This window comes from Acanthaster planci, linkage group LG01 (assembly GCF_054643075.1).
Source record: "Acanthaster planci isolate LZ-2023a linkage group LG01, COTS_SCS, whole genome shotgun sequence".
Lineage (NCBI taxonomy): Eukaryota > Metazoa > Echinodermata > Asteroidea > Valvatida > Acanthasteridae > Acanthaster > Acanthaster planci.
In genome coordinates this window covers 12,541,418-12,557,457 of record NC_141777.1, presented here as the reverse complement: position 1 = coordinate 12,557,457, position 16,040 = coordinate 12,541,418, and the positions used below count along the sequence as shown (strand labels likewise).

The window sequence follows — 16,040 nt, the reverse complement described above, 5'->3', positions numbered from 1 at the left end:
CACTCCAAAGATAGTTTGGTACTTGTTTGCAAAGATGACACCCACACCGTATGGATACGTGCCAGGCCCCTGACAAAACAAGCATTGTGGTCCAGGTGGCATTTCATCAGCCACAATACAAGAAGGAATCAACTAAAGGACAATGTGGAAGTTACAATTCCGTATAGATCACAACCATGCGCTCACTGTGGCCTGACCGACAACCACCCGCAGAGTAAAAACGCCCAGCCCACAGCAAGACTTTCAAAAAAACCCGGAAATAGAACCACTTTTCCGCTTGCCAAGCTGATCGACCACGCGAACAAAGCAACCAGTCATCCCACCCCCACAAAAAATCTACGAAAACAAAAAGACGAGCATGAAAACAAGTAGGCCTAAATGTCGTCTGGCGACGAGATTTCAATAGTCGCCTTAACACATCTAAAACAAACGCAAAAGCATGCATGTTGGCAGCGCAGTCACTTGTTGACCACGATGACGTACGCATTGACCCAGAGCGTAGAGCAGACGTTAACATCATAGACGAATACCATAATACACCACAGCACAGACCGAGCAATCCGCAAAGACTACAGGCCAGTCAAATCCAGCTACACACCTTTCAGAACGACTTTACCTGTGAAAGGAAATTCCAGACGATAATCAGTAAAAATATATGTGGAACTACAGCAAAATTTGTTGTCTGCAACAGCAAAATCAACTCGGCCCCACGTTCAATTCTGTTCAATTCAATACAACTTTATTATCCCATTAAAGGCAATTACTTTGGCCTTTTTGCACACATAAAACAAATGTAAATTAAAATACAAACTTTAATTGTCAATAGTTGATAGCTACATAATAAAAACCGTACTAATACTATACGACAAACTGATCACTATACAACATTAAACGTTATAAACAGAGAACCAGATGACTTCCTTGCCAAAACGAATGACCTTCGGATTTCAGACAAGACTGTCACGACAATCACCAGCACGCTTCATACAGCACAACGTTACACACAAAATTGACTAGGAAATACTAAAATGTACTTCAGAGTAAAAGCCTGACCCAGGATATTAACAATGACAAACAAATCTTTGTCAAATTCGGCATGAAACCAAGAGCAATACAATTTGCCCGAAGCTGTTGCCAATCTTCAGAAATACAGTGGTAGGCCTTATGTATCAAGGGAGGCAACTTTGAGACAGTTATCGAGGCGAGCCAGCGACACGGTGTTCCCCACTCGTTACGCAATCACAGCCGGCATTCAGAAGGACGTCGAGAGATGACCTAGCCTAGACATAGTCAGAACCAGTGTCGATCTACGCGTTCCAAATAAATTCAATTAATGGAAAATGATCACTAAAGGCCTAGTTGTTGAGGATTTCAAGTATACGTTCCACGACTGCACAGTCTTCTCTCAGCTTGAGATAAAACAGGTCTAGGCCTATGTCACGAGCACTTACTTGACGCAAAATCGGTAGAAGTAGTAACTTTTAGCCCACCAGTGGGAGGGGAAATCTGAAATTTTTTTTGTGCCAAGTCATTTCAAGTCCTCTTTGATGAAACAACCATCAAAATCGGTGGGTACATTCCAAAATCAGCTAGACAACATTCTAGGGGGGGGGACAGAAACATCGAAAGATTCACGAAACTACAAGCAAGCTTGCAGAGAGCCCAACACCTGGACATTACCTTCAGGCTTATCTTCTTACACCAATTGTGGTCTTAAAATAATTGGCATAAGACTTCCTTTGGACTTCCACATCGGTCGTCTGTGCCCAAGGCTAGAACTGATCACTTGGCTGTGGCTTGAAAATAATTACACCATAAAAGGAAAATTTCATGAATTGAAACCAGGCCCTTGTCTAATTGCTGGCAGTCAGCTATAATCTAACTGGGCGGACACAGTGGCAGACATTTGGTATCACTTGACAGTTCTTAAAGAATTACTGGACATGTACTGTAAAAGTGTAGTGGTACACATGGAAATTGTTATGGCATAATAAACAGTAAGTGCGTACGTGTATTTGCAACTCAAGCGAGTTAAACTCATCTGTCTCAAATTATAAGTCTTCAGTTGATGCCAGGCCCTGTTTAATTTTTACAGTGAGATGAAATAAGGCGCAACTTACCTTGTAGGCCTACTTGAAGGAAAAGACATCTGGTTTGCTTTTTTTTTCCGACCAAACTGATTTGCGACTTGACTTGTGACTGGACCAAATGACTTGTGACTTGGTTTAGATTGCAACAATTTACAAGTGACTTGACTTGGACTAACAAATACTGACTTGCTACCACCTCTGTCACAAACCCCAGATACCTGTGTTAGGGATAAAGAGGCCAAACTCTCCATCTGAATCAAGAAGTGGGAAAAATGACACAGATGTCGACTTTGAAGTGGTCTATGAACCAGTCTACACGAAGCAGCTCTGCTTGACACTTTTCCAGACACCCCTCGCTGGAGACTGGAACAGATATAGAAAGTCCTAGAAGCAGACCCTGCAGTTGTCATTGACCAAAAGAAAGAAAGAAAAAAATCCAGAAACTCCGACACAAAATATGCGCTTAAGTTTGGAAAAAACCCACAAGGGACCTACCTTTATTCATTCGTAACCCGAAAGGACCTCTACAGGCTTTGATTTAGATTTGGCTGTATCGACACGCCTTATTGCTACAAGAAAGCGACAAAGGGCCCCTCTTCTGTTCCACAGAACTTTCTGAATTTGCCAACCAAGACGCATTTTCCAACCCTAGATCTACAGTGGATAATGTCAGAGTAAACAGAGAAGCTGAAAATGTCACGAAGTCGCTGAACAAAGCAGAGGAGATCGCCCGTCTCCAGATGAGTTAGGGAAACACCATCATCCAGGAGATGCTCATCGGATACCATTCACACCCACACCCAGCGATTAACACCACACCGTGCGAAGCGCTAATGAGCAGACCATGTCGAACAAATCTTGGCCGTTAACCTGGAAAACAACCCAATATATTTTGGCATAAACAGCACAGTGAAAGGCAACAATAGAATACTGAAAACAAGAACAGAAATTAACTCCAACTTCGTTGTTAGAGATAACGTCTCTCTCACACAGACAGATTTTAACGAATGAAGTTGAAAACGAACAGGTAATCTACATCGCATACGTGTACATCAGAACATCACATGAGTGACGTTCTGCTTTTTTAGCACACGTGGAAATTTCCCTGTTATATATTAAACGAAGTCCATCCCTTTGTAGAGATAACCTACCATGCTTTATATTAAGACGTAATGTTGGTTCTCGTCCTATTCCAGAGGCAATTAAAGGCCTTTGGAATGCCCTTCCCTGGCACTCGTTGTGGATCTGTCTGTGTTTTTTGCTAATCCAAATGTCATTTAAGTCACAAGGAATTGCTGTTAACATATACATTTGGTGTCACTGATGACTTCTATATTAACATTGTTAGAAATGTTATTTACATTCCCTGGTGCATTCGACACCTTTACGCGAGGAAACTTGTTTTGGGAGACCCTGGCATATCAATCGTGAATCTATTTCTTCGAACCAAAAGGGAGCTGAGTGCAATAATACTGGCCCGTGTAAATGGGAAGTAACGAAGAGGAATTCATCACTGTTTGTGTTTTGAAAACGGAACGGGAGTTGTGAGCATTTCTAGATTAAATACAGGCAAATAAAAAAGGCATACAAATTTAGAAACCGATCCGACAATGCATCCCGTATACAAAAAGAATATGTTTAATTGCTGAGGCCCAGCCCTGTCTTAAGATACTTAGCCTGGAGCCTCAGTCCTTCGACGCGCCTTTCTATACCAAGTTGTGCCATCACAGCGCAACGGAAGTGTCTTTCTCTTTCCATAAATTTTGTTTAAAGGTGCTCATTTCTTCTCTATTTTTCCCAAGAGGATGAGCGTCGTAGTTATCTGCAATATATCTCTACGGAAAATGGCCTGCAAATTATCAATTTTCTTTCCAACTTTGCATGTAATACCTTTTCCACTAATTTTCATTGATGTTACCCCTTAATTTGACAGGCACCTGACAAACGTTACCATCGGTAACATTGAGTCCAATGCGTTCAGTGAGCTTTCTCATCTCCAAACAATGTAAGTTCTCTGCGATTTTTTATGTATTTTGTCTTTTTTTGTCGGAGAGAAGACAAGTGTGTGCTTCTTTCCACAGCAAGCCAATCGTTTTTTCAGTGCAAAAAGTCCGATCTCGGTTTGGAGTACTTTTGATAAAAAACATTAAATGGTTTCTTTCCTCACAGTAATTGTGTTTTGCTGAATTACTCTATACAGGGAAATGTAACTTGTGGTAGATAACATATTTAAAATCATTTTTTTCTGTCTGAGCTTTGGTATCTTCATCAAATTTCAGTGAATGAGGTTTTTTTAATGGAACCACAATTAGCATAAACGGCGCTATGCATATTCCGGTCAAACATCATAACCTACAGGCTGAGATACGACATTGTATGCCCCATAGACACAACACGATGCCTCTTTACTAATAATTTAGGAGATTATTCTCGTTAAATCACCAATTAATATTGAAGCCCCTAATCAGCTCGAAGTTAAATGGAACTTCCCTCTTGCATCTAAAGCTTGTTGTTTAAAAGCGTTTAAAAGCAAATGCCATTGTGTTCAATATTCTTGTATTTTCTGCAAAGTTTGCGTTTTTTTTCCTCATAATATTCTCTACATTTGAGCATTTTTCAATTGTAAAAAATAAACGATATTAAGCAAGTATTTAATCTTGATCATTAGGCTTGACTGAGGGGCTTTTCGAATAACGTTCTTCATGTTGTCTCATTGCAAAGAAATGAACTCTGACGAATTTGAGATTCAACGTTTTGAACAAAGAAGGCTTTAAATGGCAATTTGCGTTAAGTTCGCCCAGAAAACGACGTTTTAGCACAAACTGGAAGGCGAGTTACTTCTGAACATAAATAGACTGTATTCATGTATCAGGCTACCTTGAATTGAAACTGATGCAGAAGTTTTCAGTTCGGGAACATGATGAGAATAAGAATAAATCAACGCAGTAAACGTTCATACAAATTCATGCCAGTTTTTGTTTAGAATAATTTAGAATTTGTGATCAATGATTTCTGAATGTTTAAGGCCTTATTAAAAAAAATAAAGTGAGATTTTGACTCCAAAATAGCCTGACACCAGCCCACTGTAATAAATTACATTGAATACGATAAATTTCAGGGGATAAGATAAAAAAAATGCCTTCACTGTGGCTTGTAATCAGTATATATCAATGAAATACGCCAGTAATCGACATCAACACTAGTCCCATGGCGATTTGTTTAGTTTCGTTTGGCTGCCGATTTTACTATCTGGGACAAATCTATAAGCTCCCATGTCTGCCACGTAATGGATTTTACTTGATTCAATCTTATATTTTGATTTGTCTGTTGTTTGATTTTTTTCGGTTTATCTGTAAGTTGAGTACGCAACGGCTACAGGCCTTGTTTCGTTGAGCGGACTGGATGCCCTTATATTCCTTATCTACGGTTTTGATATAATGCAACACGGATCAGAGATGTTTTTGCTTTTCTTAACTATTAGTTGGCTGTCCCCCGCAGTGTGAACTCTAATTAAAATATACGTTACATCTTTTCACTGATTTCTCGATTGTGTTACACTCTTTTTGTTTGACAGGAACCTGACAGCCGTGAACATCGGTAACATTAAATCTAATGCGTTCAGTGGGCTCTCCTCGCTTGTTAATTTGTAAGTTCACTGTGATCATTGATTTGTGCTATTATAGAAAACAATGAAATCCGAACACCAGCTCTCATAGGGATTTCTCGGTGCTAAATGTAGTCACAAAGAATAAACATTAGGCTCCACGTTCAGAAAGCTGAATATAGCCTTTTACAAGGTGGAATAAAAAAAAACGGAAGTTCTTAAGATCATGTAATTTTGTCACCACTGCAGCATGTACGCAATGTTCTTAATAACATCTGCATTGTTTTGTGTGGGGCATCCCTGAATTGAAGTCAATACCAATATCGATACGAAATTTTTCATCGACATAAACGTTACAGTGTTTCGTCCCTCCAACGATTAATTTCTCAAATACACTCGCAAATCCAGTTGATTGAGCATGCGTCTTTCCCCTCTCTTTAACTTTGAAAAGGGGGTGGCGCGTTTAATCAAGGCACCTGTGTCTTGTCTTGCGAAAAGCTAGAAAATGTGCCCTGAAAAGTTCACGCACATAAGCCTGTAGTGAAATACATTAAGATATATGCATCCGTATCATGAACCGCTGTTCACTATTTCATCCACTTGTTATGTCAGCTGAGTGTTTCTTTTTGTCAGCCAAACTTGGTTAGTTCCATAGACCAAGACCATAGACCAAGCCTCGTGTAGGGTTTACACAGAATTTGGTTAAACGTTACCTGCCGGAGACGAACGGTCATTTGGTGAAATGTCTGGAGCGGCTTCCTCATGCTGATTTGACTTGCTAATTATAACAGAATATTAGCGTGACTTGTTCAAACTCAGAGCGAATTGAACCCGGCAGTGAGGAGTATACAATCATGCGAGTGTCGTGGCTGTATACATGTAACGCTGATGAAAAACTGCTGCATTTCTAAATTTGCTCCGTCCTTGATTTTTGACGGCAGGCTTTCAGAAACCAAGATCTTCTGCCAAGTACAAATATTTTCTTACCGTTTTGCGCTCACGTGTCTGGTCCAAAATAAAGTTTGAAAACTCCATGCTATTGAATCCGCCAATTTTCACGAAATAGGTGAACAAACGCAGGAAAGATGGAGAAAATAATCAGTTTCATAACAAAAGCAGGATATCGTGACGCGTCAAACTAAGACTGTCACAAAAGTTATTCTACGTCATTTAGTCTCTTGCTTTTCTCCATTATGCCCGTAGGCCTATTCTATAAGCCGTCGTCGGGAAACAACATCTCCTTGAGAGGATACGTTTCAAAGGGCCCATGAAAAGTGGTTTTTATTATTAAAAATCGAAAAATTTCCGTTTTAAACGATATCCCATAAGTAAAAGTTGCTGCTTTTGATGAATAAATGGGAGGGAAAAAATGTAAACTTTGTTAACAAACGATCCACGGAGTGGTATCACGTTAACATAGACAATTTGCATATCTGTGACGCTCATTTGAGAAGACATAGTTGTGTGCCGCAAGCGAGTCAATGCTTGCCATGGGTCCAGTTTAGAACATTCCTTCTAGCTTTTTGGTGAGTTAAGAGATCACGCCGACCAGATCTGTTGGCGCAGCCTGGGGCAACACCTATAAAGATGGGACAAGCCTGCCTTACTTTCCAACTAAAAGCGAAATTTAGGCTAAATTGGCGATTGCAAGTCAGGGTGACCAGGGCCAAATGGTCAGGACCGACAGCGAGCTCCTAACTATTCAGTCTACATTTCGAGCCACGGTGTTTTCTCCCGAATATTTATAACTCGTTTGGGGTCAGATTTGCACGATTGCTGAAGCCAGGCGCAACGCTCACGATCTTTGGGACATCAAAGAAAGCCCGTGAACAAAGACGGATAGGATAGGAAAATGCCAGGAAAAGACAGGAAATGCTTCCAATTTGGCCAAGGGCTATTCCTTTCATTATACATGTCTAGTGGGTATTACAGTAAGTTTAGTTGAATATGGGATATCGGAGAATGAGCATTCTCGTAGGTTTCTACACCGAATGTCTCGATTAGGAGAGATTGAACATTCCCATAAGTTTCTACAGCTAATGTCTCGGTTAGAGAGATTGAACATTCCCATTAGTTTCTGCAGCAAATATCTCGGTTTGGAGAAATTGAACATCCCCATGCGTTTCTACAGCGAATGTGTTGATTTCTTAGAGATTGGGGTCATGGTGTCCACAAATGTCATATAAGCAATCACATTCCCTTCTATTTGTTAATTAAGACATAAGCTCTTTAGTCCAAGGTTTGGCAATAACTTATAGGTGCAGATTTGCCACTTCATATGCAGAAATATTGTGGCAAAACACGGGAACTGTGTAGACTTGTGTTAAGTCTGGGCTATTAATTATTCATGCCCTTGGAAATCGTGCATTAAACATGCACGGCAACTAATCAGAAGAGCGCGTTATCTTAGTTCCTGGTGCTGGCTGCGCGCGTGGGTTGCCGGGACTTCGTAAGATGATAGGATAGGATGATAGGAGTAAGCCGATAGGAGTTTTGCAGGGTTGTATCGTCCTATTAGCGAAATCAGGACTGACGTACGACCGCTACTGGTGGGGCCCTATCCTGAGTGCGCTTGGCGCGTGTTTGTTCTTAGTTCTTTAATTTCGACCTTGCCAGCAACATTTTTCTCCACTGATAAAGCCTCAGAACTCTGGCTGGTCGGGGCTGTGCTGTTTCTTCAAACTAGTTGGATGAATCCTCGTATTCCCCAGTTGGTCAATGTATAATGGAAGAGGTTGGCGGCTTAGGAACCGACATAGGGAACCTACATGTATATCTCCCGTATAAACAAACAAACCTGAATCAAGGAGGTACTAGAAAACATGTTTTGCTGCCAGAACAGGGGGCAGAGGTCACTAAGTGGTCAGTCAGTAGCTGTAATCTCCTGGAAAATGGACATCATCACATCATGTCCTCACTTTAATCACCAATTCAAGCCGAACTTTATCATTCTGGACCTCTTGCTTTGCAGACTTGGGGCAAAGGGTACCTCGTAGTCTGTGTGGGAATTTTCATGCAAGACACGGGAAAAGCTTTGTTTTGATGGCTTTTAAAGCGAATCGTTATAAATGTTATTAGGTACAGCCCTCAAAAGCACCTGAATGTGACTTTGCAAAATTCACGTAAAAAAGCGTCAGCAGTATCATTTCCCAATAAACGTTCAAATGTTGGTGCAGCGCATTGATTGGGCACCAGTGTTTTTCAGTGAAATCAACATCGAATGAACATTATTTGTAAACAGGGGTCGATGTTTACCAAATATCTATTGGTGGCATAGGTACCACCGGCTATATTACTTGATGGAATGTTAATTGAGTATTTGATCAATTTATAAAATGATTCTTTCGAATTTTAAATATATCAGTTTTGTACTTCCTTTCATTTGCCAGGAGAATGAAAGGCTTAAGCATCGGCACCTTAGAATCCAATGCTTTAAGTGGGCTTTACAGTCTCAAAACACCGTACGTTTTTTTGTAATCCCTCATTTACGTTGCCACAGAGAGCACTGCAAGCTGTTTTTCCATGACAAGCTATGTAATTTAATACCAATGTCCAGGGAAAGTGCTCGATTCGGGAGTTTTGGGTACCAGTTTTGTTGTCACAGAGAACAGCGTAAACTTGATGTATGCTACAACTTGTATGAATTAACAACATTATTATCAATAAAGTTGTCCTGATCTTTGTAAAATGAAAAAAACTTAAAATCTTTGCGAGTTCGCGTCATTTTTCAGCATAAATGCAATCTCTTGAGCGACATCTCTGTGGGTTTTACTTGTAAGATTATATACGTGGCGTCTTCCTTGGACGTCTTTAAGTAGTCAAAACTAATAATTCTTGTGTTACAATTTTTTGTTTCAAGAAAGCAAACAAACTCTGTGGTTTCCGTCCTTCGAACGTTTATTTTCCATACAAACTAATACATTGCGGTAAATCTGGAAGATGGGTTTTATGTCATTCCTCCATATTTTACAAGAAGTGATCCATTTAATCATTGCATACCTGTGCTAGTTGTCAATAGGCACCTTTGATTCCTATTAGCATAAAAATTCTGAACCAGATCGTACTTCAAACAGTTCTCTTGTTATAAGTCCTTGAAATATGGAGCTATGAACCGACGTAACGTTACTATGTTGACGTCATCACAATTTCATTTTAATATTTACCTACAACACTTTCCGTCTATCCACTTTCTAAACGTTAACCCATTCGAACCGACAGTTCTCTGGTTAAAGAGTCGCCATGCACCGTTAAGATAAAGCCACGCGTCTTTATATGATACTGACGTAACGTCAGCTTTCATCAAGACCTCATCACCGTTTGTATACCTTTACTCCAAAAGAAAACCCAATCAAACTTTTTAGTCACTAAAAAATTATGTACCTTTTAAGATCACGCCCAAGGACCCCTGATTACATCATCCAAACATTTCTCCCAACTTGCTACTGTAACACATTACTCTTTGAATCCGTGTGCCACTATTACGTAACTGCAGAAGAAACAAAGATGTTCAACAAATATCAAACATCATGCGCAGTCACATAAGTACACGTCACGTAACATAAGTGCCACAAAATTGATATCACGTCTTGAATCAAATTGACCTTTTATACCTGAGTGCTAAGAATGGATGTTTGCCTGGACGCAAACGCTGTTCTCTGACTGCTATCTTCTTAACTTTTAATAATCTTGCTATAAATACATTTTTTTGGGAAAAGGTTTCATTATCCTGTAAAGGATTCTAAAACTAATCACCTTCCCTCGAATTTTAAATACCGTCATGAACTTTTCAGTGTGTTTCAATCAAGTTATTGGTTCGTCTTTTTGCAGGACCATTGCTACTGTTAGCATCGACTCCATTGAATCAAATGACTCTATGGGACTCTCCAGTCTTCTAAGTCTGTAAGTGTCGTGTGGCTCCAGGTTTTTCTCATATTGAACAACATCCCAATGTGTAACGTAACCATCGCAAACGCACTATTTTAATAAGCATTGTCTTTCGTCATAAAACTGTGCTTAGCTGCTGTTATTAGAAGGAAAGATTTTTTCATGATTGAAAAAGAAAGAAATTGAAAATAAAGCAATTTGTTTGGACTATCTATTTGGATTTCACTAATTGCCAGATTTTGCGAGATTTCTTCTTGAGCAATCCAAAAAAGGTAATAATCTTATAAAGTTCGGCAAAGACCACAGCTTAATGGTATTTTGATTAAACCAATTTTAATTTTCATTGGGAAAATGTTAAAACTAACAATAGATTCCAGGATTACGCAATGATGACATCAGTGACCATGAAACACGTTGTTCAAAGAACCATGTTATTACCCTGCGTCGAAAAAGACACCAGCACAAGAATTTGCTTATCGCCGTTTGGACGCCCCTCTGACAATCTTTAAGAATTCCGTATATCAAGTTTTTGTCTGAGATTTTGCCTGTGTATTGTGTGTATCATTTGACTGGACAATTACCTTTATTTCGAAAGCTACTTGATTCTGTTTCAGTTGGTGATATGATTAAGCATCGTTCGGAAGGATTGCCGTACAATTTTCTCTCCTGTTAGGCCAAATTGTTGGCCTAGTTAAAACCATCGAACTAAGGAATTCGATTAGGGACTGGTGTCAAGTTAACCTATTCAGGACGTCTTGTTTCCTCAGCACACACAATGTGAGTTATGCTACAGTTCTTCCATCCTTTTTTAGGTTCAAGACGAATGCTCACAACATCTCCATTGATTCAAATTTCTTCAGTGGACTCTCCTCTCTGGAGGAACTGTAAGTGTTCAGTAATTTATGATCCTTGTCGTTACAGAGAACAATGACAGCTGATTTGAAATAAATTATTTGATTATACGGCTTTTTGAACATATATTATGAAAGAAACTATATATAGGGGAACTGACTAGGTGCTTATAAATTATAATAAAGATGAACAAAGAAAATGACTGGAGCGGGATTTGAACCTGCGTACCAGTGCTCTACCAACTGAGCTATCCAGCCCTATGTTGGTGGCTCTTCCCAACTGCCAATATCTCTGTTCGGGGGCTGCTAGTCAGGAGCCATTATACCTGAAACTCTATGTAGCCAGGGATCATACTCCAGTAACACGATACAACCTGGGAAGTGGTGAACATGCCTCACTCAAAGAGGATACCGCTTGTTGAACATATATTATGAACTTATATAGGGAAACTGATTAGGTGCTTATAAATGATTGTAAAGCACCCCCTCTCTTTCAACAAATTATTTGAATGAACCCTATTCTCCCTATACCGGATTAAAGGTGGCGTCAGCAATATAAGCTTAAGTGGAAGTAACATTTTGTTGGTTATAAACAACTGTTACTTTTTGGCATTGTACCGTAAATTTGGACATCATTTGCAAGATTTTCGGGTCCCCTTCCTTAGTTGGTTATATTTATTAGGCCTGCAATCTGCAATCGTTCGTCGAAAAAGCAGATTTCAATGGTATTTCAATAATTTTTGATAATTGATAGATAGCGCAGATATGCATCATAATGAATTCATTAATAAAAAAGCGGAGAGTGACTCCTACGAAACTCTGCCAAGTAGTCCAATTTCTTTTATTTTCTTCACTGTCAGTAAAAGGTTGACGCTGCAGTTCGATATCGTATCTATGTACTGATCAATCCCTAAATTGTTAAATATTCAAATATATAAGGAGAAAAATTACGTCAGCTCCCTTCTCCACTTAGAACAGCTTCGCCACGGGTGGTACTCCGCCCACCCCGCCCTTTGATTTTTGATTGAATGGCAACTCTTCCTTTACCATCAGTACTGATGATGAATTCTTCAATTTCCCCCCCTCCTGTCAATAAGACTTTGCCAAGCCAGTGGACGATTCCTTTATTGAATGCACTGTCATAAATTAAGCCAGATGAGAAATTGGCAAGAGGTGGTTGTTGGCAATATAGAAATAAAGCTGTTTAAAGCCTTTAGGGATTCCTTTTTGAAATAAGCCGGCCACTTGACTCTCGTTGGCTGGATGCTTTCGGACAAGTGACGTGTGGTCAATAAAAAACAAAATATTTTGCTTGCGATTCATGATAAATCAAGAAAATATATTGTGTGATATAGATATTGTTTAACTTAAGTAGCTGAAGTAGGGTGCTAATTCTGCAAAAGGAGATCGATTACAGGAAATCTCTTTACAAATATACTGAACACAGAACAATGGGCTTAAAACTAAACGTAATTAGAAAACAGATCACCAAAAAGTAGTGCAACCACATTATTCTGACTTGCAACAAAACACAGTATTTGGTTTCAATGTGACTGAGTTCAATTTGACTTTTGCATGATGTGTCCCGTTTATTAGGGCCTGACCCAAGTAATCGACCCGCTGACTTGGTTTCTTGTTCAAGAATCCCACGGGGGCAGAGCTTATTAAACATGATCGATTAGTTAATCGATGCAAAGGAAACTTAATGCCATAATAAACAGTTCAGCAAAGATTGTGCATAATGCTTCATAGGTAAGAAAGGTGTGTGTCGCTGGCGCGATAGGGTACGTTTCACAGGAAGCATTGTAATTTCTGGAAGGGGATCCTCAGGATCTTAACTACTTCGTTCCCATGAAGTAAAAGGTAACACAACCACCACGGCGGACGAACACGTGATTTTCTCTTTTTTATTTCTTAATGGGGCATAGGCCTCTAATGAAAAACGAGGTGCCTCCACCCCTACACTAGTCACACCTGTAGAGTGCATGGGTGGCCGTTGCTTAAATGGAAGTTGGAGTTCGTGCTGAAATTTTAATATCTGCACTAGTTTGATCCATTTGGGTTAGCCCACCCCCAAACGTCTCCGGTTTCGGGTCAGGAGCTGTTTCCAAGCATGGTGTGGCAACGCGCCTTCTTTTACCCTCATGTAAATGCGATGTCCATCGCAACTGCTTGCGCACGTAACGCCGGCCGCTAAAATAGACTGACCCCCACACTTTTTACTGTGTAAAAGCTTTTCAGCTTGTACATGTACACAGGACATAAGAGCATCTTGTTTGTCTGGTTTCCAGATGTAAATGAATTATACAGAAACGACGTCATCTGAAAAAAGAGAGCCACCACTAAATGTTTGGGGAATTAGAGAGATTCCTTTACTTTTCATGTTACTCAAGGCTTCCCCATGAAAACTTGTTAAAGTTACGCAGTAGCCGGATTCCAGTCGATTTAGCAAGTTTGATAGCTTCGGAGATCGTTTCGTACCAAATAACGTCAACGTTCACCGAACGGTTAACAATAAATGTTTACTGGCAAATTGACCAGCGGCTTATTTCTTTCCAAATTTAAATACCAGAATTCCTTTTTTCCTTTCATTTGGCAGGTCCCTGAGAGGCGTCAGCATCGGTAGCATTGAGGCAAATGCTTTCAGTTGGCTCTACATTCTCCAAACGCTGTAGGTTTTTTTGTACTGTCTAATTCGTGTTGTCATATCTAGAACACTGCAAGCTGAATATCCATAACAAGCTATGCACATTAACACGAATTTCCATTGGCTTTGCTCTGATCCCAACGCTCCCTTGGTTAGCAATTTTGTTGTCACGGAAAACAAACCTTATCGCAGTTTTGATGTTTACGGAGGGTAGATATGTGTTAAATAGCCATCTTGTCCTAATTCCGAAAGGGTTTCTAACAGATGGGGTGGAATTCATTTGATCCACTCAACAGCGAGTATCTAAGGAGTCGGTTCATTTTTGGCGAGTGATGAGGTTTTAGAAGCCTGAAAAACACGAACAAATTGATTCTGACGCAAGGTGCAGTTTAAGGCCAATATAATTACACTTTGGATGTGAATGATCCTTTTGCATGCCTTCCCTGCATGTCAGCCCATTTGACTGATTGCAGTGTCAGCGTAGTTAGGTTAAAATGTGGGACAACCAGGGGGGTGGGGAGCCTTTGTGGCAGTAGTGACGTCGATGTGGCGATATTTAGTGAACCGTCTGTTCAAATTGGGTTCGAGAAGAACAAATGGAATGTATTCCTCTCTCTAAGATGCCCTGATATTAGGTTGAGTGAACAAATGGAATGTATTCCTCTCTCTAAGATGCCCTGATATTAAGTTGAGTGAACCATCATTTCATCAGCCACAATACAAGAAGGAATCAACTAAAGGACAATATGGAAGTTACAATTCCGTATAGATCACAACCGTGCGCTCACTGTGGCCTGACCGACAACCACCGCAGAGTAAAAACGCCCAGCCCACGGCAAGACTTTCAACAAACCCCGGAAATAAAACCGCTTTTCCGCTAGCCAAGCTGATCGACCACGTGAACAAAGCAACCAGTCCCCCCCCCCCCCAAATCTACGAATACAAAAAGACGAGCATGAAAACAAGTAAATGTCGTCTGGCGACGAGATTTCAATAGTCGCCTTAATACAGCTAAAACAAAAAGCATCCGTGTTGGCAGCGCAGTCACTTGTTGACCACGATGATGTACGCATTGACCATAGACCTGAAGGAGACAATACAATGGACTGCCAACTCCAGCGGGCGCACGTCGATCTTGCGTCAACCGGAAGTGCCAAAGTTACCGGCACAGACAACTTCCGTTTTACTGTCGTTCGTATACATGATCGTGCTGCGCCGATAAGGTGTTGATATTTCCTCCTCAAAATGGCATAAAGTTTCAGGTAATGATTGTGCAGTTGCTGACAGCAGCACCCAAAGAACGCCATGTAGGCCTAGTTAGGAATCGTCAGATCTGAAGATAACATTGTTTTGTAGTAGGCATGATAGGTGAGTTCATAAAATGTGACTATCGGTACATTAGGGTTTTAATACCAAAGTCTTTTTCTTCTTCAGCTTGGTTGAAATATCGTCAGCTTATCACAAACATGTAGAAGTAGTGCCAAAGAGTGGGGTGATAATATTAACATTGAAAAAAAAATAAATAAATAAAATTAATAAGAAAAAATGAGTTGGTTTGCTTGTGGTTTGGTCCAGTATTCTTTTTCACTTCACAGTTATTCTCCTTATATTTCATTTTGTGGTATGTGCAGGTACCAACTTAGCCTACCCACTGAATTTCTGCCTGCACCATAAGTTTAATCATTCTGGTTCTGGTAAGTGCATTGAGTTGCTTGTTTTTGAGTTTGTCGTTGACTTGAGTTTTCCTGTGTTAAATATTTGAAATTTGATTTCTTAAATTGCAATTTTAACAAGTTTCATTTTTTTGCATTTTCTTGCGTCTGGCTCCATGTTTGGATGTTTAATCCACATTGCACTGCAATGCATCCTTTTCTGTTGATGTTCACATGTATTAAAAGCCCTCCTGTTAACCGCTCTGTAAATGTTTGTTGAGTAGTAACCAGAATTTTATGCATGCTATAACC

At 40.0% G+C, this 16,040-nt stretch overlaps 1 long non-coding RNA gene across 1 annotated transcript; it reads left to right on the top strand.

Moving 5' to 3' along the window:
- The first annotated feature begins 10,504 nt into the window (after window positions 1-10,504).
- Window positions 10,505-15,082, top strand: LOC147800405 (uncharacterized). Its single transcript, XR_015427561.1, has 3 exons — window positions 10,505-10,593; window positions 11,391-11,462; window positions 14,029-15,082. It is a non-coding gene; the product is annotated as an uncharacterized LOC147800405 (long non-coding RNA).
- Window positions 15,083-16,040: the final 958 nt, after the last annotated feature.